General features: G+C 35.9%; 1 long non-coding RNA gene across 1 annotated transcript in view; it reads left to right on the forward strand.

Moving 5' to 3' along the window:
• The window catches only part of LOC145693364 (uncharacterized), a 29,197-nt gene extending 20,686 nt beyond the window's left edge, over window positions 1–8,511 (forward strand). Inside the window, exon 3 of the long non-coding RNA XR_014132752.1 lies at window positions 8,402–8,511. This is a non-coding gene — a long non-coding RNA (uncharacterized LOC145693364). The remainder of the gene's footprint in view (window positions 1–8,401) is intronic.
• The last annotated feature ends 14,294 nt before the right edge of the window (window positions 8,512–22,805 follow it).

The raw sequence follows: 22,805 nt of genomic DNA on the forward strand, positions 1-22,805 counted from the left end.
TCAACCAGTTACAAAATAAAATTCTGGCACCGAAATTATCATTTGCAATTTATGTATGTACACGAGCAAAAGTGCATTTACACTTCCAATTTTCATATCCTGCAACGATAGACACCCAACTATACTGTTAAGGTTCGCTGGTTGAGAACAACACAAGGCGTTCTACAAGTGCAGTAGAAGTATGCCAGTGTAGGAAACAGCAAAAATAAATAAATAAATAATATCCATGCCTCTGCAACGAATAAAAAATCACGTAGAACACGCCTCTTAGTAGTTACAGAGCGATTGATATCATGAGAAAGTTACAAAGAAATCTTATCTAACCGTATACATGCCAAGGAAAATTCAATGTTGGTCAAACATTCTATTTATTTTATAGGTTACATTATTTTGTAAAATTTCTGAATCTTTTACATTATTCGTTTCATAATTTACGTTACCTTCACTTTTATTACTTATCAGTTTCAATATCTCTAGTAAAACTCTATGAAAAAAAATATCAGGTCGAGATGATTTGACTCCCATCTTTGTTTTGCGAGAATATTTTCTATCAGCAAAACCATCATAGTTTTTATTTTTTTAAATGTATTATTATTATATTTTTTTTCATTGACACATTTAACAACAAGAATATTTTCTGAAGTTATATTACTAGTTTCCGGTGTGTTCGGAAAACAAAACAAAAAAAGAAAAAAGAAAAAGAAAAAAGAAATCTAAGAAAGTAAAAACAAGATATGCAGTGTGTGTCAGTTCAATTTGCGAAAACCATTGCATGAGTAGAAAACATGCCATATGTTTCAAATATGACAAACAATCATATTTTGTGTGCACATAACCTGAGTTGGTGTAATTTAATCCCCAATTAATGATACAAGCATGTTTTTATTACAAGCATATACGATATCAAAACAGTGCGACTTCCTTTTTGTAATACATCGTAATAAATCATTCACTATCCCTTATTATACTCTAAGCAATCGACAACTGTATTTTCGTAAAGAAGGATAAAAAAATGAACTAAAACATTATCAAATATGAACATCGATGAATGCTTCGGATAATATTTCAATTGGAGATATCTCTGCTCTCTCTTTCTCTCGGTTGCATCTCATCTCTAGTTCAAGAACTTTGAATAAAGAGAAGTCATCATACACCTTCAAAGAAAAAAATAAATTTAAAAGTGGACTTATAGTGGATTTGAACCCTCGCCACCACGATTTCTAACATATTGCCTATAACACCTCGCCTATTCTTCATTTTTTTTCAATATTTTCAAACTTGAGTCTTATGTCATAAAATGATGGTCGGAGTGAGAAAGAACGGAAACAAAAGTTTGATTTAAAAAAAAAAGAATAACCACAGAAACCTTGGGTTTGCCGAATCAAGGCTTAAGTAGCCGTCTCCGTTAAGACAACCATTTTAAAGAAACTTTGAATGGTACACAGTATTTCATTTCTACCATAGAATTATATGTGCCTTGGTAGGCATTCAATCAATTAATTATGAAATCCAAAAGAAGCGTCTTGAGTGGTAAAATAATATATTACTATCTGTCAAAAAGATTTTTGTCGTAGGTCTACATTGTTTAACTCTTCTTAAAATTGATGTTATGAATCGTGGCTGATATAAATCCTTGACCAGGTAATGACGTTTGCTTTGGAACCAAATGCCACTATAAGAATTAAATCTGCCATATCTGTAATTTGGTGTGGAGAAGAAACTAAATTGTGAAACAAAGGTCTGAGAACAACTCAAGTTATTAATATAATCTTTTCCAAACATTATTGACTTATATCATAATAAAGTAAATAAGAAAGACTTTTTGAAACAAAAAAAATAACGTAAAACTTTGTAACTGGAGGAAAAAACCTAACGTGGACACACTAAAACGAACCACTCATCGCGTACTGATCGCAGTTTAGTGGTCAAGGCATTCGCCCAGTAATCTAAAAATAACCGGGTCGGATCCCGAGCTGATAAGTTCCTTTTAGTTTAGACTTTCTCCAGTAGACTTTGACAAAAAGGTAAACCCGAAAGGAAAAAGATAACGGTACATTACCTAATTAAAATGTTATTACATCCTCCTTTAATGGATGTGTTGCCACATGGACCGTTAGGTCATTAGGATGTTGATTACGTGACCGTTATGTGGTTGTTTTTTTTTTGAAAGTTCGTGTCCTTTTTTGAGTGTGAATGCGTGTATGTACACGTTTGTATATTGGATATTTTTAAAAAAAATAATGGAAATTTAAATTTGAATTTAAATTGGGACGATTTGAATTAAATCTGATCATGTGTTAGTTAATTAGAATATTGGTACATATTATGAAACGTTATTCCGTAGCACTTACTTCCGTAGCACTGATTAAATTAATAATATTGAATATATTTACACTATTGAAGTACTTGCATATAATCTTTGTATTACACAAGACCCCCGTTCGAATCTCGTATTATACAGATGGTTTTGACTAACAGAAACTCACATTGAATACAGATGGTTTTGACTAATAGAAACTCACATTGAGATCAAGACCCCCGTTTGAATCATGTATTATACAGATGGTTTTCACTAATAGAAACTCACATTGAGATATGTAATTTGGAAAAAATAAAATCTTTTAATTATTTCCTTTCTCATGGAAAGTTGTTGTTGTTGTTGTTAATTATTTATAAAAGCTCTTGAAAGTGGGAGGAAACCATTTTACGAAAGTTTACTTGGTGGAGGTTGGGATTGAATTCGGGACCATTAGCACCAGAGGTGAACGCTCTATGAGAGAATTACCGCGATTCCCATATGTAACTTGGAGAGAAATAACATTGGGAGATGGGGAAATGAATGTGGATTGAATATTTTTATTTATTTATTTCGTTTATATTCATTTTTATTGATTTAGTTCTTGGGTTTTAGTTAACTCACTTCTTATACAATGTTTCTAAGTTACAAATGCAGACACAGCGAATGGTTCTTCTATCTTTCACAGAGGCTATCTTAGAAATGAACAGTCAATGTTGTTTTGCAAAGGATTTGTTTCCGGGTAGGCAAGTATGCACGCTTTCCCCCTCTCCTTCCGTTAGAAAATAGCTGAAATTTGAGTGGCGATCCACTTAATTTCCTTTGTATGGTCTGTGTGTGTGAACTTGCATAGCTATAGAGTGTCATTGAACTTTCTACTTTTATCCCCCCTTTCCCCTTTATATGTACTGAAGCAACTTCCATTATTCATGATTGACATTGATTTAGTTATCTGGATTGTTGAAGACAGATAGATAGACATTTAACGATTGGGACATGTATAAGCATTTCTTTTCCTCCCTCCACAAGTTGTTATGGACAAACACTTGAATGTGTCTTTGGCGATATCTGATTTTGGCAACGTGAAAGTTTTACTTGTAACCCATTTCCTTTAATTAGTTGAGAAAGTGTGTATATTGGGTAAACAACTGAGAACCGTACGATGTGATGTAGCCCGTTCATCATGTTTGGCACCACCTTGTCGGGAATAAGAAAAAATGCTAGCTTTCCTTTAAAGTTCATTCACACATGGTTGATAATTTTCAGTGTAGATTTACTGTTAAGATGTCTAACCCTGTTGATGAACTTGTAAATAAATTTTTTTTGATTTGCTGCTGGAGGACTGGATACTTTATAACTTTGAACGTCTCGAGTTTTAAACATGATGAATAATGATCGATACCCGTTATGAACTTTTAGCTTCGTAAGAAAAAGAACGAAAAATTAGGTACATTGAACGTTATCGGACATGATGACTTGAACTATAATTAATGAAAAACGGTTTTTATTTTCTTTTCTTGTTTTGAAACATGACGAAAAGATGTTTGTAATAGGAAAATGGTAGAGGGGGGACCACAATGAAATAGTTTATAAATATTTATGCAAACAAAGATGATTTTATTATTATTTAGCTACTGCACGAGTGCATTTGATTGGTGCCTGTATTAAAGTTTTTTTGGTCTGATTTTTTTGACGGTTAGAACAAAGTTTGATTTAAGATGAGAATCATTTAACTTTTTTTATATGTTTAAACTTGATTTGATTTTATTTTATTATAACATAAGTTTAACAACGTGGCTATATGAGACGTGAACTTACAGCTTAACGTAGAATCCAAACCACACGAATTGCTTTCGAGAATTTAACTCTGAACTAATTGCATTGTAACTCTATTAGGAATTGAACCCGGGACTATTTGTAATAAATGCAAGAGGTTTAGAAACTGTGTTAGGCGGGGTTGTTATTTCACAGTGGAAATGCAATTTGATTTTCTAATGTCAAAGTTACTTGTATTACCCACTTAATTATAATGGAAGTTTCGTGACTAAGTATTTCCTAACTACATGAATTGCTTTTGAGAAATTGAACTCGGAACTAATTGCATTGTAGGTCTATTAGGAATTGAACCCGGGACCATTTGTAATAAAGGCAAGAGGTTTAGAAACTGTGTTAGATGGGGGTGCTATTTCACAGTGGAAATGTAATTTGATTTTCTAATGTTAAAGTTGCTTGTATTACCCAGTTAATTATAATGGAAGTTTCGTGACTAAATATTTCCGAACTCATGAATTGCCTTCGAGAAATTGAAATCGGAACTAATTGCATTGTAGGTCTATTAGGAATTGAACCCGGGACCATTTATAATAAAGGCAAGAGGTTTAGAAACTGTGTTAGGTGCGGGTGTTACTCCTCAGTGGAAATGTAATTTGATTTTCAATTACTAAAGTTATTATTATTATTATTATTATTATTATTATTATTATTATTATTATTATTATTATTATTATTATCATTGTAGGAGTACATATTTTGGGGGAGTTGAGATATTTTACTTAAGAATATATGGATGAACATTTGATTTCCTTTTAATTAATTGTAAATGAATATACTTGCCTTTCTCTCTTAAGAACCGCCACTTTGATTTTATCATTGGCTAAAGACCTACCATTTAGTTGTAGAGTTTTATTTGCTTAATTATAGTGTGCTTAATTACAATGTGTTTGACTGATTTATCATGAATTTTATCTTTATTTCATATTGTTACACCGATTGTGTACTGAAATATGATCACTTTACACTTTGAAAACACTTACACCCGATATATGTTCGCACTATAGACGGTTTTGAACTTAAATAAAATGTAATTTAAAATTTTGCCGTTAGATGTCATACAAGTACAGCTGCTACTATATTTGATAATCTTTTAGGAAAACAAATGTTTGAAGACATTTATATAAGGATTAGTAATGACTTATTTAAAGAAAGAAAAAAGTTTTAGTTTGGGGGAGGGGAGCCCACTGGCCTAGACTGACGTGTTATATGGACATATAGAAAAAACCGTGATGATTAGCGCATTGAAACTTGTTACATCGTTTTCGTTGCACTCATTGGAATGCGTAAGGCAGTGAGACTTCAAAAACTGCGTTTCTGATTGTGAAAATTTGTTTTTTAAAGAGACATGCATTATTACTGGTTTAGTGTGGAAAAAACTTAAAGCTTGATAAAGTTGCAATGCAGATTTTAAGACATGTTTTGCTAAGAGAAGGCTTTTTTTATTTTTATGATTTAATAGTAAAAATTACTGAATGTTATTTATTTGTGGAGTGGTATCCGTGTGTTCCATGACGCGAACACTAGCTTTAACGTTAAGAAAGAGAGGATGGAAATTTACGGGTGGGGGCCCTACCTTAAATAAATACATTGGTTATTGAAGACTGTCTTTTGATCTTGAAAATTTGGTGTGTGTCTTTGAAGCAAAAGAAAATTATGCATGCTTATTTCTAGAATGGGACCCTTTTAGATAGCTCCCCCTAGATTTTAACAGTATTAAAAAAATAGATTAAACGTATATTGTATTACAGCGAAAAGAATTATGTACGGCTATTCGTAGCATGTGCCCCTGCAACTAAGGGCTGTTGCCCGCTAGCTAGGCTTTACCCTAGATTTTAACAGTATTAAAAGATAGATTAAACATATATTGTATTACAGCAAAATGAAATTATGTATGGTTATTTGTAGCATGTGCCCCTCCAACTGAGGGGTGCTGCCCGCTAGCTATGCTCCCCCTAGATTTTAACAGTATTAAAAAATAGATTGAACATATATTGTATTACAGTGAAATGAAATTATGTACGGCTATCCGTAGCATGTGCCCCTCCAACTGAGGGGTGTTGTCCGCTAGCTATGCTCCCCCTAGATTTTAACAGTATTAAAAAAAAATAGATTGATTGTACACTGTAATGCTGCAAGAGAGTGCTATGTCCAAGTGAAAAGGGGCTTTTACCCGTTAGCTAGGTACCCTACAAGTGATGGGGCTTTTTTCGGATAGGTAAACGTTTTTATGCTTTGGTAATAAACGTATACTATAATAGCATGATGGTTATGTCCAAATGATGGGAGTCCTCCCCCCTATGTATTGGTAGGTAGGTCCCCTAGGGTTTTGTAATACATTGAACGCGTGCTGGATTACTGGTAGAAGAAGCTATGCCCCACAAAGTATTTTATTGACAGAACACAAGTGCGAGAAGTGTTTATGTCACTTATTTAATGTAATATTGCAATCATTTTTTATTATTATTATTGTTAGTTTTGCTATCACTAGTATTTTTTACGGTTAAAAAGAAATATAGCCTACTTTACCTTTAAAATATAGAAAGATATTCGGGACCATCGACGATATATGTTCGCACTACAGACGGGGTTGAACTGAACTAAGGTGTAATTTAAAATTTTGCCGTTAGATGTCATACACGTACTTTTGTTAGTATATTTGATTTTGTATTAAAGTAATGAAAAAATGATAATTTCTTAGGAAAACAAATGTTTGAAGACAATTAAAAAGGTACTACCTGTAGTACCGGGTTATCCGAAGAAAGAAAAAAAATAAGTATTGAAGAAATGTAATTTTACTGTTTTAATATGGTTATTGAAAACGCATAATCTTATTTTTGTTTATCGTTGAAAAAATATTTATAAGTTTAAATTGATATAGAGATGTATAAGAAAACCAATATACATTTCGCGAACGCATTTTTACTTTTGTTTGTTTGAGTTTGTCCGGGTGGAAATTTGATTTATATATATATATATATATATATATATATATATATATATATATATATATATATATATATATATATATATATATATATATATATATATATATATATATATGATTTGACATTTGCGAAATTCTCTTTTGTATTTATACACTAAAAAAAACAATTTGCTTAACCCGTTAGATTTTGAGGGCTGAGTATACTTTTTTTGGGAAAGGGAGTGAAAGATATATTCAGGTATTACAGAATACATTTGAATGGGGAAAACCTTTACTTAAATATCCTAGAGCTAATTGGACTGGACTGTTATACCTTTGGCATTGAATAAAACCCGAAATTAAATATGGTGCTTGCCATTAAGAATCAAACTTTCGAGCCTTTGCAGCGTTGCCGGTGTAGGGAATTTAAGTTAGCTTTGTTTATTTGCGCACGTAGGACCGCGCGGGAATTGAATCCGCACGCCGGTGTAGGGGATTTAAGGTGAGTTTGTTTACACGCGTAGGCACGCCCGGGAATTGAACCCACACGCTGGTATCGGAAATTTAAGGTGTGTTTGTTTACGCGCGTAGGCCCGCCCGGGGATTAAACTTGTGCGCCTTAGCACGAAAGGCGACAACATTAAGAACTATGGCACGCGAAACCTGTAGTTGAGAAACTTGTAGAGACATGTTTGCAGCAAAGATGGCGGCCTTAGTGAATACGCAACGTGGTACCAGGGTTTTGTTTGCACCAAAGGCCGAAGCATTGGCGCTTAGAACATGTCGGATCACTGGAAATTAAATTTGGAATCACTTTTACCAAAGGCGAAAAAATTTAACGTAGAACGGCGTAAAAAGTTTAGGTTACAACCGGAAATTGAACTTAGGTTTGCTAGCACCGAACATTAAAATATTAGCGCATGAATATTTTTACGTGTTAGATGGTATTCACGAACATATTGTTAAGATTTATTATCGGTAGCTTAATTTTAGTTAACCAAGCGTTCAGCAGCGATGCTATATGAGACGTGAACCTATTAGCGATCATTGGAAAATGAACTCGGAACTTTGAGACGTAGGCTAACGGATAAGTTTGAATCGATTTTAAGTTTGTTGTTCCGTTCAGTAGTGTGGCTATATGAAACGTGGATCTACAAAAGTTTAACTTTATGATAGTTTAACTTAAACATATGAAGAAATCTTTTTCTTATTTGATACTCGTAGAAACAACTCAAAATAAGGTAGCACCCCTTAGATTTGGTATTGCAAGCTAGGAATATATTTTGTATATTAAAAAGAACAAATATAACTTGTACTAATTACAGTTTTTTATTTTCTTTATTTTGCAGAAGAAAATGAAGTCTCAATCATCAAGTTCCGCCACTTCCCCCTTCTCAGCGTCGAACAACATTAACTGGTGGAACAAAATGAACAGCTTATTGTTAGCGGTTAAGGGGAAAAGAGGGAAAAGATGTGCGAAAAGTGACACCCTACCCTTGTGGAAGATCACTCACTACAATTGAATATTGTATGGACAAGATTAAAAATATAGAAAGATTGAAAACCAAAATGCCGAACTGTTTTCTTACAGTTCAAAGCAATTCTTTTCTTGCCACCACGGAGAACTAAGGCATTATTAGAATAGTCAACAATCGAATTGGTGGAACGCAAAAACGGAGTTCCAAGCAAACACTTACAAGGTAACTCATCTACCACCTTGAAACTAACTCTTTCAAAGTGTCCTGAAAAATTGACTGTCAATACAATTTCCTTGTTCGTGGAAAAATGCAATCCCGAAGGAGCATTTACTAATTTCTCTTGCGTTGTAATAATATATTTCTCGAAATCGCAAGCACGAACCAAATCTGCACGAACAATGTTGAAGCTTGAACCACCATCGACGCAAATGTCCGTCAACTGATTATTAATTTTTCCGATAACGAAAGACGCAACTCTGTTGTCCATCTCTGAAGGGATAAACGACGAAGTTGTTCTAACAAGGCAGGGTACCTCGGTGTAACACGCCGATTTTGATAAGATTGCACAGACATACAGGTCATCAAAAAAGAAGCGACTCGTATTTTTTATATCGGCCAACAAGCGTATTGAAAGGGTCAAATAGGGATATAAAAATGGGGTCAAAATGAGATTTTATGCAATATAGCGAGAACGAGAAGAGATATCGGAAAAGGTTAAATGTACGAAATACTACCCATAGTTGACGCAAGCCATTGAGGTAGAACTTACCCATGTGAAGAAAGCAGAACATCCGGAAATGAACCAATCACGTTTACAACATTGTCATAATGTGCTACAGAAATGAGTAAAGAGGGTGGCAAGGAGCAGGAAGAAAGAAAACACGAAAATGGAAAATACGTGTTTTTGCTTTGAGTTCATACGTTACCCGTTTGCGAAAGGGACGCAGATTCATCTCAGTGCACGAAGATTCATCTCTACACGCAAGAAGGATGCAAACGCCGTTCGTATAGGCAGCCAGCAAGACAGTACTGCACAGCGGGTTGCATATAAGATCAAAACCTCAAGTTCAGTGGTAGAAACTACTAATAGATGAAGGAATATGAGGTCAGATGACGTAGCACATTATGACAGGTGCAGGTACTGTAAGGAAAGAAAGAGCAAGTTGACGTTGTACACAAAATCAGTTTTAACAGTGAGAGTATTGGACGCGGCGTATGCAATACGAGCTGGTTTGAGTATACAAAGTTGCCAAACGCGAGGTGTGGAGCCAGCAAAGTGTATGTGCATTTGTGTCTTTCACAGGTACTATTCTCCACAAGACAAGCAAGGCGACGTTTAACTGCTTGTGAGACCTAGTGGTGAACATTGGACAGTGTGGTAGCTGGAGTGGTATTTGATTGTTGTGTAACTGGTGGTGTGTGCTTGTGCGTATTTGTGCGTGTGTAACAAAATTCAGGTGAGGTGTAAGTGGGCTTGTGACGTTTGTGGTCGCAAGATGGTCTATGTGAATCCCCTGAATGTGGTGGATATGCTAGTGGAGGCATATCAGGCAACACAATATGTCCGGACACCACGAACGGTAACGGAAATGGAGCTCAAGGACTATATTTTTAACATCCTAGAAAGTTTCAAGACGAATGGGCACATGTATGTTGAGATTGAAGAAGACCTATTATGCAGCAATAGATCAGACATCCCAAGTATGGCAAGTGAAGATGAGATGGATGAGTGGGATGGCCCAACGACCTCCAACGTACATACAATTGGAGTCAAGAGCAGAGATATTGTGGACATGGGATACAAGCGGAACGCAGTATCGTTTTGGAAACGAGGGAAGAAGAGGGAACGCTGGTGGGAATCTGTACAGAAACACTTCAAGCGTGTCAAATGCAGAACAGATCTATATAGATGGGAGAAACAGATCACAGAAGGTGGAACCAAACGTGAAAAGCTAAACGTAATTGACCGAACTGTGTATGAAAAATTTGCGACAGCAAAACAGCGGCATTTAATTGTCCATGACACAGACTTGCAACGTTGGGCGTTAGAAGCAAACCAAACAACAGCCGTTGCTAATTTCAAAGCTTCGAAGAAATGGTTATGGCGCTTTAAAACACGTCACGGTATCGTCTCACGCAAAGTTACAAAATTTGTAACACATAGCATTACAGCGAAGGCCACACAAGTGCATGAAAGCGCTAAAACCTTCGTCCAAAATGTACAATCACTCATTACTGCTCATGGCAAGGATAACGTATATAACACAGATCAGAGTGGCTTTGCTTTAGAATTTCACTCTGGACGCTCTCTGGCTTTGCGAGGCGAGAAGCATATTACAGCAACAAGGCAATCTCTACCTGCCATCACACATAGCTACACAATACAGCCTGTTATATCTGCCAGTGGAAGATTGCTGTCGCCCATGCTCATAGTCTTGAAAGAACTTCATGGTACGTTTGGGCCACGGATTCAGCAAACAATGTTCCGCCCACAAAACTTATATATTTGTGCATCATCATCTGGGAAAGTGACAAAACAGATCGTTAAGACGTGGTTCCAATCAGTGTTCCTTCCACAAGTCAATGAGCAAACGGTACTGTTAGTCGACTCGTGGACGGGTTATGATCGATCCGACTTGGCAACAATAATGCACAGGACAAGCAGTGCAACATTATGACGATACCTACACACACAACTGGGTTAATACAACCTCTGGATGTGTATGGTTTCAGAATTTGGAAGAACTTCGTACGCAAAGTATCTGATGCGGTACGCCTTCAGCAACTCAACATCAATCTATACAGCAGAGACAATATACTGAAACTTCAATCCCTTGTGCATAATCAACTTTCATCTCCACGGTACATACATCTATTCCAATACGCATGGTTTTGTTCTGGATATCTTTCATCACGACCAGATTATTTTCCAAATCCAGTGGAGTTTTGTTTTCATCAGTTGACGTCATTGGTCTGCGAAGAAGCAGAGTGCCAGAACCCATCCATCATCAAGTGTTCGTGGTGCAAATACTGTTTTTGTTTGGACGATTTCTTCCTGAAATATCATTTTTGTGCTACTTATCAGGAGTGAGCGTCTTGTTTTCAGCATACACCTCTGCTGACTTTTATGTTGTACGTACATATGTACGCGTATTTTCATGATATAATGTAGATACTCATGCGTAGAACTGATATTGCTGTTGCTCTTTATCTTTCATGCGGACCACCTGCTATTACATTCTACTGTGCAATGCATTTTGTGTGTGTGTGTGTGTGTTACTAGCTACAAACATTCCCGTTTCCAATATGTATCTCACCGTTGCTCCCATTGCACAATATATGCAACCCACTGTGCAGTATTGTCTCACTGGCTGCCTATACGAACGGCGTTAGCATCCTTCATGCTTGTAGAGATGAATCTTCGTGCAGTGAGATAAATTTGCGTCTCTTTCGCATATGGACAACGTAACAAAAACGTATTTTAACGTAACGTAAGCAAAAACACGTATTTTACATTTTCGCGTTTTCTTTCTTCCTGCTCCTTGCCACCCTCTTCACTCATTTCTGTAGCACATTATGAATATGTTGTACATGTTATTGGTCCATTTCCGGATGTTCTGGTTTCTTCACATTGGTAAGTTCTACCTCAATGGCTTGCGTCAACTATGGGTAGTATTTCGTACATTTAACCTTTCCCGATATATCTTCTCGTTCTCGCTATATTGCATAAAATCTCATTTTGACCCCATTTTTATATCCCTATTTGACCCTTTCAATACGCTTGTTGGCCGATATAAAAAAATACGTGTCGCTTCTTTTTTGATGATCTGTATGTCTGTGCAATCTTATCAAAATCGGCGTGTTACACCGAGGTACCCTGCCTTGTAAGATTCCCTCGAGGCTCAGATAAATTACTTGGACCCTTAGAATTCCGAAAATCCCGAGAGCCACCTACCGATCGACTCAATTTATTTTCGTAAAGGGTTGATCTACATTTATTTTCTAACAAAGTATTATTCACCGAGGTTTCATTCGGACCCAGTCCATTATTATGATAGCTCGATACTAGAATACTAGACCTTTTTCTAGTATCACTCATTTCTCTATTATAATCTAACTGGTTTCTAAAACTCAACACGTGTTTTTCAGCTATTTCCAATAATTCCAAACGTGATACAGGCAAATAGTTATTCAACATCCTGTACTTTTGATTAGGATTTAAACCACTCATAATAATACTCACTAATTCCGATTCTGGACCATCAAACCCTAGTACATTCATAACTACAATAACAGACCTTACATAATCATTAACTTGTTCAGACAACTTCTGTCTTCTATAAACATATTCTGACACAAAAGAATGCCTACTCACTGGAGTAACAAAATTACATAGTAAATTCCCTCGTAGATTACACCAACTTACATTGTTATTCAAGGCAAATAAGATTTCTCTTAATAAAGCCCCAGTACATGTGACGACAAGAACGGTTAATACCATCCCGTGTGAATAACTAGTTTCTAATAATGTTTCTTCTATTTTCAACAACAAATTGAAAACTTGATGACTATTACTCCCATCTGTTAATTTAACAACCTTAAATCTCAACTCAAGAGATTCACTGTTTCTTTTGAATGCATATTTAACCATTAAATTATGTTCGATCCCAGCAGAATCTAATCTATTAACTCCAGCAAGTACACCAGATTCCGCACTATTTCTAGCTTCATATCTATTTACTGGTTGTAGAAAAGGAGAACTCAATGGAGCTTTCGGAGTAGAATTTCTTATTTGAGAGACTCTTCGATAATAATCACGAAGATTAAGGTATCTGTTGGTATTGTTACCTTGAATATTTCTAGCAACGCTAGCATTTGAAGAATCCCGATTTACAAACCCTGTCTGTTCAGACTGCCTTGATGGAGCTTCAAAGGCGACTTGCCTTACTTCTCGCTGAGACTCTCCTAAACTAGTTGCATTAACTTGCCTACTAAACCCATAGCTAACTGAATGCATACTATCATTATTTCCACACGTACTCCGATTGACTTCAGTTGAAACCCGTCTGGCGTAAAGACTTCCCTGAGTGGGAGGAGTTAATGACATATTCAATTGCCCAAAATCTGAACGTGAATCAGCATCACAACAACCAGTTCTATCCCGTGTTACTAGTTCTGAATACCCGTCGGGCATATTAATACTCACAAACTCAGATCGATTAGCCATCATAAAACGGCAAATTCACAAAAAATTCCTTAAACACGTGTTTTTTTTTAACAGGAGAAAACAAAACACAAGAAAATATAGCACAGGTTAGCATAAACAAAATAATAACTAAACTAACTACGGATACTACAACAACCAAGGAGAACCAGCATGGAACTACCCTATATACCAAAACCTAGTCTTGAAAAATATTTTTTATAATATTCAATCAACTTGATTACAATCTTAAATTTCACTTATTATATTCAATATTCTCAATTTAATTCTCACTATATCCAAAATATTTTACCCTCTTTTATCATCAAACTGTCTCAAAATTAGAGTTTTTACTTACAATAAACATCGAATGTAATTTCATATACGACAAAAAAAATTCCTGAACCAAAAAAAAAAAGGTTTCGGAACTAACCCATGAACCATTTTGTAGCGTTCCCATCCGCTGTCGGGATAGCCGATGTTAAAAGAGCAACATTCATGGATACCAAAACTCATGCAATGTTGACCGATCAACACTACTCTAAGTCCAACCTCAGAGGGATCTACGAAGACAAACGCAATTCCACGTCATTCGCCAGTTAACAGATGGATAATTCAGCATAACCAAACAATAAGTGAATATTTAATACCAATTACAAGTCATAAATATATGTATCCTCGTCGCCATAAGTGCCTTTACATCGCAGTGACGGGTATGTGACCGCGCAGTACTCCAAGGAAGGGATGGTTGTATAAGAATTTGTGATTAATTTTGAAGAGTTTTTATTTTGACTAGGGAATTAACATAGGTGAAGGGAGTAAAGACACAGATTTGAAGCATCAGTTCACTGTTATTGAAGCATCAGTGCACGAAAAGATTCGTATTCTCAGTTTTTCTATTTATTGTTTTATATGTTAAATTAAACACCACAATATGTATCACTGATATCGCAGATCGTATTATTTTTAAAAATCGTGTTTGTAACCTATTGTCAAAACATTCATCTCCAGACATGATGTAGAGAGAAGAGAAAGAGATACGACATCTGTAATATATGTATATGTGATTCACTAAGTAACTGTAGAAATTAATTAAAGGACACATAAGAGAGCGAAAAGGAGCTCTAGAAGTCTGAACTTTTTAGAAACGTCCTAGATAGGTGAAAATATAGTTAAAAATTTCAAAAGGTATCATGTAAATTACCTCTCTTTTCTTATATTCTAGTATACTTTTTCTTTCACATCCAAACATCTCTATTCAGAATTACGAGATAAAGGTGGAGAGAGAAACATTTCCATTTCAAGAATTATATCAGGAAAAAAATCTTTTGACTTAGACTAGATTCGAACTCGCAACCCTTGAATCCACGGCTCAGCGCTCTACCGATTGAGCTAACAACTACTGTTAGAAAAATCAGATTTCTACAACTACCGGTTGCTGAATGGTGTGTATTAACCAAGTTTGCCGACATAATTGCTTCATATAGCTATAATAATAATAATAATAATAATAATAATAATAATAATAATAATAATAATAATAATAATAATAAAGCAGAAGAAGAACAGAATCTAAAAAGTCACATATGTTAAAAGTTTGACGTGCAGAGTAAGTCCTAATATGAGATTTTATTAATTATATATAATACATGTAAACGTGGTTTATTCGTGCGTACTACTCAAACTGCGCAATTCACTACCTAGTCCCATAAGGGTTGTACGCGTATGGTACAGTAGCCTTGCGTCCTCCAACCGTGAAGAATGTTTCTGTTTGAACCTATGCGTGTCCTAAGAGGAAGGAGGAGATTGAAAGAAAGAAAAGTGGTTTAGAAATTATGCAAACGTAGAGTTGATTGTAGTTTAGCGCCCCTTTTAGCAGCGAGGCTATATGAGACGTGGACCTACTGATTAACGTGGAATCCGAACCACATGAGCTCCCACCGGGAATCGAACCCAGGTCTCCCACGCCAAAGGCGCGTACGTTAACCGCTTAGCCACGAAGGAGCTCTATGCAAACGTAGAATATCTCACGAGGCGAGGAGATATAGAATTCAGCGTGTCTTTCAGCTACTACTCTATACAAGACGTACATCTACGACTTAAAGTGTAACCCGAACCACACGACTCCTGACGGGAATCGCAACCCGTATCACCTCTAGTTCTATCATGGGAGACACAGGAACATGTAAAAATAATCGAAAATGAACGATATTAATGTTAAATCCATAGCTTTTGAGTGCATGAATTATGTATGATACCCTCTATATCGTTCACATCAAATTTTAGCATTATCTGCATGGAGGTTTAATGGGAGGGGTGAAAATTAAAAATTCCTAATTGAAATATATGAGTGTCTATTCAATAGCTTTCGGGGTCGCTGAAATGCATAATTACACTCCCGATACTATTAAAGCCCAAAGCTTTACTCTTTCGTTAGCAGGAAGTTTATTCATTTACTTAACTCAGGACACCTTAAAGTTAAGGATATGAAACTCGATTCATATATTTCTAATTCAAAATTATTAGATACGTATTGTAGCTTAGACTTCTAAGGAGGGGAAGGGACAATTTACGCAATGATTTCCTTCACATTCGAATAAAATACTGCCCCATTATATTGCAAAAACTCATTTCGAGTGGTGTCATTGCTAATAGTTTTCCGTATTTGTTTATATCCCTACTCATTTATAACAGTATCTCACTTTTCCTGTGACGGGAGCAACACCTAAGCGAGCATTCAGTAAAGTAAATGCCATTAAAATCTATATTCATAGCACAGTGGTGCAAATAAAGTTGAGCTCTTTGGCAATCTTTAGCATGGGAAGCGAATAAAGCCACCACATTGGAAAAGCAGCTAATGAATTCCTCTCCGAAAAATATCACCCGCACATTTATTTTACAGGTGGTGGTTTATAGCTATACTTAAGTTTGTTGAAATTGCTCCAGTGAGGCGAGACACTGAAGTCGTTCGTAATAAGGGGGAAGGGACATGTAAAAGTTGTCAAATATAAACAATATTAGTATCGCAATCATAGTTTTCGTGGTCGCAGATGAATAGTGACGCTGTCGATGTTGCTTAGGTAGAAGTTAAGCCTTGGTTGGCATGGAGGTCAGAGTGGGAGGGTGACAGGCAAAAAATAAATAAAATAAAATCGAAACATCCTATATTTGTGTCGAATATATATTTTTCGATATCTCTGACATAAATAGTAATATTCCAGATGTGGTATATGGCCAAGGTCGGCCCCATTCGCATGCGGTTTCAGAGGAGAGAATCGGTGAAGATTTCAGAACAGTTCCTTTGACTTAAGTTTCAGTACACTGAGAGGGAAGAGTGGTAACACACAAATACTGGTGTCACATCCGGACCTATCAGAGGTATGATTTCTGGGGAACTGTCGTTGCTCCAGGGAGGCATTACCCCCTGATCAGTCCCTAACATTCTTACTGCTTTACAGGGGCGTAGGCAGGAATTTATTTCAGTGATCGAAAGCATTTTTAGGGGTAAATTGTGCACCCTCCAGGAGCCCATGTAGCATCATACGTTCAACAGTACTTTTTCTGAGTCAAAACTTTGTCTCTCTCTCTCTCTCTCTCTCTCTCTCTCTCTCTATATATATATATATATATATATATATATATATATATATATATATATATATATATATATATATATATAACAGTAACAGGGTCGGTTGTAGACATTTCATAACTGTAAGCAAATAATATTTAGGCGCCCCGCCTATATGATAATAAAAGAATTGAATGCTGTAATGGACAAAAATTCTTCAGATAATTGTTACAATTACAAATTTCTTCAATATATAATAATTCAGTCTTCCAGTGAGTATTAAAGGAAAATGGCAAAATTAAACCTAATTAACTGTGGATGAATCATGACCAAAGTTCCAGTTTTAATAATTTATATCTTCTTTATTATTATTATTATTATTAAATAAGCACAGGAAACAACTAAAATGTATATCTAAGATGTATTTTGACAAATACAGTTGAAACATAAAAGTCGAAATAAAATAAAACTAATGAGCTTCAAGTCTAACATTATCACAGGTTTGATTTTGACAAAGAGATATGCTCTTACACTTCATTAAAAGCATATTTAAATAGTGTTTTCTAGTGATACAAATATGGTAATTAGCTTAATTTCTCGTTTTCTTTCTTACTGTAAAGTTCATGTTATAAATACACTTTTCTGGCTTTCAATTTGGCAAAATCTCTTATTATTGCATCCATATCAATTTCATTCAGAATGTCATCTTCAATGGCCATCAAAGCTAGTCCATTTAATCGTTCTTGAGATATACTTGATTTCAAATAATTCTTTATTAATTTTAGTTAAACTAGTTCAATACACAACAAATGACAAAAGTGTGTCTTAATTTATATGTAATTTGTCCCCGATCAGTGGCAGAACTTTAAAATCAGGTTTCTCCGCAAAAATTCTTTTCAGGGCCCCTTATACCTATAGAACAATTCAATTCTTTCATGTTTCTTTCCAACATAGACGTTCGAAATCAGGCAGTAACACAATGTAAACACAAGTAATGATGCACCCATTGAGGTCCGAAGATTTTTTCGGAATAGCCTACAAAATGCAAATAATTTTGTGTATTTGCTCCCTGAAATTATGCTAATTGGGGGATCCAGACTCTCAGACTGCCTGTTCAGTGTTTCGTCCACACATATTTTAGGGGGCCACTCCCCCCGGGAGGAGATCAAAATAATACGTCTATAATATAATAATAAATAAAAGAGTACCAGCAGTGACCCTACTAAGTGTGCCCCCCGGAAGATGTTTTCTGAATAGAAAACTGCACCTATTAGGGATGCGCACGATACAAGATTTGTGTCTGTCTCGTCTCGAAAATGTGCTGTAAAAGTGATGGCTCTACTCGAAAAATGTATATTTCTCTATTGGAAGAGCCGTGTCTCGACTCGAATTTTGTCTGGAAAATTCTGTCTCGACCTGGCCCCTTGCGCATCCGTAGCACCTATGTCGGTACATCCCTGAACACAAGTAACTAATAATCAAAACTCTACTTTGCATTAGAATTATTACTAATTTAAAATATCGCTCCATATAAATTTATTAGCAGAGAATGGATAATTATTGTTATCTGTCATAATAAAACGAGCATCTGTATACGCTGCTGTGATTGAAAGTGAGAGTACTGAAAAAAATACTTGTCATCCAAATGACCCTTCGTCGCTTTCGATTATATCCTTTCAAGTTCTATACTTATATGCCACGTGAAAACTAATTGTATTCAAACAAATTTTGAAATACATGAAATTTAATTCAGACCCGTAACCGGAATGACCGTATCGTTCCATTTTAATTCAACAATTAAATTACTGCAATCAGGTTAAAATAAATTTGTCAGCTTCAAAAGAATGTCGACCTGCAAATGCACGTTAACAGTGACTGATATTGACAACTCCCCACCTCAATATTTGTCTAATTTTGTCCAGCACTCGAAAGAAACTTTTTTAGAGCCTTCGGTTGTCTCTTATCTTCTTTCACGTTTTGTAGCTTTCTTTTCCGATAAAACGCTCACTTGGTTTTATATCATTGGTCATTATTATTACATGAAAAACAAAGTACTATTAAAAAGTGAAAGCACACATCATTATAAATTAAAAATATAAACAAAAACGAAATGACTTAGGATAGAAATGAAAATGTTGACGAATGACAAATGACTAATAGATATTAACAAAGTGAGCATTAAGCACTGGACAGCGATTGTGAGTCATTAGGAACTTAAGTTAAAATTTCCCTTAGAAATGATTTTTAAAGAACCCATTTGTAGGCTACCGCCCGTCTTTTCTTAGTATTCGCTCCACTCCCTGGACGAATGGACAAGAAAGCCTACTTGCTTGCATGGGGGCCCGAAGAATGTTTTTAGGGTGGTCATCTCCCTCGTTACTCTATTACGTTTGGTATTTTTATTTGTATTAAGAAAATCTTAAGAAATTATACATATACATTATACTTGTCGTAAGCCAGGTGGGGCCTGGCCCTTTCGTCCCCTTTTGGGTGCCCATGCTTGCTTCAACTTTGATAATGTGCATTTCATTTACGGTGATCTTTCTCAACCCTTAACTGTTGAGAAAGGAATCAAGAGTCTGTTATATTTGTATTTTGTGCATATGGTGGGATTGTGGAAAGAATACCAGTCTTTAGCTCTACGGTCATAGTGCTTAATACAACATCTATTGCAAAGCTAAATTTACATTGATTTTATCTCATATTCGTAAAATATCCCTTTTCCCTCTTTAAAAGATCTATCCTGTGCCATGGAAATTTTCCTCAAACTAGCATCTCTTGTGAGTGTGGCATTGGCATCAATTTCTAGAGGATATCAGGCTTAGCGCCTATTTTGAATTCTCCCTGTATGTTGTTATTGTTCTTCAAACAAGAAATTGTAATTATTAAATAATAAAGAAGAGACTTCCCTATGTTGTTACCTTATCCCAATACAAATTCATGCTTACCATTCTCTTTCTAGTTTTCGTAACTTCATCAAAACAAGCTCAGCCACGCCGTTTCAGCAATTAACAAACTTCCCTATTGACCAAGATAATTGTGATGAGCTAGTCATCCACGTGCGGAGCACCAGGAAGAAGCGAAAGCAAAGAAGTAGAACAAAACCAGGGGACACAGGACCCTCGAGGTGAGAAGTGTGACAGAAGCCGCCAGAAACACACTTTGGGCCCCTATTCAGAAGAGTCGTCGTAGCAGCAATTGAAAGACGGTCGGTACGCCTGGGCCCTCACCAACCATTGCATGACACAGGTGTCATTCTGAAGAGGCCAGGACATCTGGGAGCTGTTGCCCTGAGGTCGAGAGGTTCTTCACTCTCGAACGTGAGGTCCGGGATCGATACCAGACGGAAACACTCAACGAATTGGAGGATAAGGCTTCACCCGATATTTGAAGAGGCTCATCATATCGAAATGGCTGAGGTACAGTAAAACCCTTTCCTTTCCTAACCTTTGTGTCTCTGTGATTTCTTCTATTAGAAAACATGCATTTCATTTCATTCATCTTCAATTAATTACTTCAGCGCTGTACTACTCAGATCCCCACGTACTTTCTCTCTTGCCATGCGAAGTGCTATCCCCACATTCTTTCAGTAAAAAACTGATAATTGAGCAAATAACTGTGGTTGTAACTCCACAGTACAGTACAGCAAGAAATTGATGTGCGAGTCCATTTCATTTGTAAAGGGGTGTTTTACAGCCAACCAAGCGAAGATTCGACTTTGTTGTCCTTTTGATGTATTTTATCTGTATCTCAGTCTGTACAATATTTATTCGAAGCTATAAGGGAAAATTTTTCATCATAACATTTTAAAAATGAATATTTACATTTAAAACAAAATTCATTTTTCTAATTTGGCGCCCTGTTCACCTGGCGCCTCCTGCGAACGCGTAGTTCGCAGGATTCAAGATCCGGCCCTGCAGTAACAATGGAATTCTGTATTACCGCCCGACTATCGTTGTTGTGAAAACATTCATCATAATATGACGTAGGAAAATGAGTTACATTAAGGTCTAAGATCTAATATCAAAGTTGAAACATCGCAAGTAAAACAAAAACATATAATAGCAAAAAGTTTTGAAAATAATTTCAGTTTAAACTAGCTGCGACTACATTTAATTCAAAATTGAACTTCTGGAGCGCAACATATGAGCGTAACTAAAAGAAAAAATCAATAAGAACAGTCGGGATTTGAACCTAAAGAAAACAAGTAGGAGTCCCTTATACTAACCATTCATCTACTATATTTTGTTTACTAAAAATATTTTCCATGCAGCAAAATGCCATTTCACACTGAAACATTAACAACACAAGAACAAAGTTTTCAAGAAAATTTGCCAAAGCTTATGTATTAAAAGTATCCCGGTATTCGTCCAGTGGTACTGCAAAATCACTAGTCAGGATGCCTCGTATCGAAATTTGAACCAGGAGACTCCCAATTACAAAGGTCAACGCTAACCAGTAGCCTACGTTCGCTCAGTAAATGTCATGAAATTACTTTTCTGTAATTATTTTTGGAAAATGTTTATTATTTTCATGAAGCAAAGAGTGCATCTTCTACTTGGGTTGAGAACTATATACTATACTTCTAAGAGTCAACTAATAGTAGATGTTTATTATTTCCGTCGATTTTCTACGTCTGCTAAGTTATTTCAATTTTTTTTAAGTTTTCCCTTCCGGTTATGACAATGATTAGAAATGAAGAGTCCTCTTCTTATACAATTTTTGATCATTGTAACATTTTTAGTCTAAATTCTGAATTATTGAAAATATTTAAATTAGTTAGAATGAAGAGGATAATACTAAGAAACATGCTTAGAAAAAAAAGAAACATTGTTGTTTAACGAATTGATAGAATCAAGCTTTCTCAAAACATAAAAAATACTGTATGGTATGGGATGATCATGGAAAAAGTAAAAATAGCCATCGAGGACACACTAACCAACCACTGTACGCAGGTAAGTCAAGGTTCGTTAACTTGAAAATGAAATGAAATGAAATCTTTGAGTTTTACGTCCCGCGGTTATGCCGGTTAGGCTAAAGGAGACGGTGATGATGAATAATGAATGAAATGGTGGAATGAAGAAAGTGGGAGGAAACGGGAGAACTCCGAGAAAACCCATGCACACGGTGTTTATGCACCACAAAGTTCACTTGGCGGGGACTGGGATCGAACCCGTGACCCCAAGCACCAGAGGTGAACGTTCTATCACTGATTCGTTAACTTGGTAGACGTATATGAAGAAATCACTAAAAGAAAATAGCTAATAGCTTTACGTCTAACCATCTCAGCGACCTCGAAACTATGAACTCTACATGAACATCGGTTGTCGTTTTCGATCATTTTATATGTTACTCCCTTCCAAGGTCGCAAGGTGTCTTGCCCCTTATCCCAATGCAGCCTTTCGCCAGCCAGGGGCAGGGAAGGAAGAACGCACACAACTCGCTGTATAGCTTTAGGGCAAATACCTAAAGGCACAAGCAATAAACCACTTGACCAAGAT

The sequence above is a fragment of the Thermobia domestica genome, chromosome 8 (genome assembly GCF_964235325.1).
Source record: "Thermobia domestica chromosome 8, izTheDome1.hap1.1, whole genome shotgun sequence".
Lineage (NCBI taxonomy): Eukaryota > Metazoa > Arthropoda > Insecta > Zygentoma > Lepismatidae > Thermobia > Thermobia domestica.